We start from the raw sequence: 2,017 nt of genomic DNA, 5'->3' as shown, positions 1-2,017 counted from the left end.
TAAAAAAAGTCCGTTTTTTTGTGCTTTGTTTATGTTCCCGTTCCTTTTTTGACATCCTGTACCCGGACATGCATCTATATATACATGTAGATGTAGGTATGTTCATATATGTATGTATACATGCATATGCTCATATATCATTTGTATTATATAAATATATATATATATATATATATACTGCACTCTTGGAGTCGTTGGTGTTAGGAAGGGCATCCAACTGTAGAAACACTGCCAGATCAGATTGGGGCCTGGTGCAGCCTCCTGGCTTCCAGACCCCAGTCGAACTGGCCAACCCATGCCAGCATGGAAAACAGATGTTAACGATGATGATGATGATGATGATGATGATGATATATGTGCATGTGTGTGCATGTGTGTGTGCGTGTGACTCTGTAAAGGTGTGTGACTAAGTGGTTAGGGTATCAGGTTCATGGTCGTAAAATTGTGAGTTTGATATATTGGTGACACATTGTGTCCTTGAGCAAGACACTTTATTTCACCATGCTCCTGTCCACTCAGCTGGCAAAAATGAGTAGTCTTGTCATATTCTGTGTCACACTTAATGTCCCTGAGAACTACATTAAGAATGCGTGTGTCTGTGAAATGCTCAGCCACTTTCACATTAATTTCGAAAGCAGGTTGTTCCGTTGATCCGATCAACTAGAACCCTTGCCATCGTAATCCATTCTGTGTCAGTTATGTGTGTGTGTGTGTGTGTGTGTGTGTGCGTGTGCGTATGTCTGTGTGTGTGTCTTTGTGTTTTCCCCACCATTGCTTGATAACTAGTGCTGGTTTGTTTATGTGCTCATGACTTAGAGGTTCAGCAAAAAGAAACTGATGGAATAAGTACCAGACTTTAAAAATATAAGCAATTTGTTCAACTAAACCCTTCAAGGTGAAGGCCCAGCATGGCTGCAATCTAACGACTAAAACAGGTAAAAATAAAAACTAAAAGAACCCTTTCTATTCACTCGTTTGTGTGTCAGATGATGAATAATATTTGTTTTAAGTCTTTGGATTTCTTTTTATTGTTTTTAGTATAGGGTTTTTAATGGATGAGAATTTAATGGTTCTGCTTAAAAGGGGTTTTACTACTGAGCCATTTTATTTATCAGTTTATCAGGACACTCAATCTCTTGGTGCTTTTAGTTTATACAAATGGATGCAAGCATGGATGTGTGATTAATCCATTGTTTGGAAAGGAAAGAAGAGAGAAAAAAAGTTGTTTTGCAACCAAGTTTTTTTAATCTTCTTATGAAGCACTTTAGGTTGGTAACATCTTCCACAGCTTCAGCTTGGTCAATGTCTTATGAAAGGAAACTTGGTAGGCAAAACCTATGTTGAAGATTATCCTATGCGCGCGCGCGCGCACACACACACACACGCTCAAGTGTGTGTGTGTGTGTAAATAATACAGAGTGCAATGGGTAAATTGTTGCCATTTTATAATTTTAATTTTACACATGTGCATTGTTTTATTCTTGATTTTGTCAACTACACAGTATTGTAGAGTCTGTTGGGCACCGTCTGTGAGAAAAATAGAAAATGAAAATAACACTGACATCTCATCTTAATAGATATATTTACCAAAATTACATAAGAATATCTTGAAATACTAAAAAGTCACTGATGAGGTAACAGGATGTGTGATGAAAGAGCTTTGAGAAAGAAACCAAAATGATAATAGCAAGAGCACTCAGAGAGCACAAACCTCTGCCAAGGCAACACCAACATCCTCTCAACGATTAACCAGAGATGATTTTTAAAATGAGAATATCTGAAATAAACTTGACTGCTCTCACAAACGAGAATACTAAAAATGAAGCTGACCGCTCTCAAAAATTAAGTAAAAAAACTGGAAAAATAATCCAGAATCCTTGTTGGGTACCAGATCAATCCCAAAGTCACGAAGCCAAACATCCCTGAAAGTTTCATCCGAATCCATCCAGCAGTTCTTGAGATATCTTGTCCACAGACAAACAAAATAATACCCTTGCCTTAGCTAAGGCACAGGTAA

Source organism: Octopus bimaculoides, chromosome 12 (genome assembly GCF_001194135.2).
Source record: "Octopus bimaculoides isolate UCB-OBI-ISO-001 chromosome 12, ASM119413v2, whole genome shotgun sequence".
NCBI classification, from domain to species: Eukaryota; Metazoa; Mollusca; class Cephalopoda; order Octopoda; family Octopodidae; genus Octopus; species Octopus bimaculoides.
Note: the sequence above shows the minus strand (reverse complement) of the source record.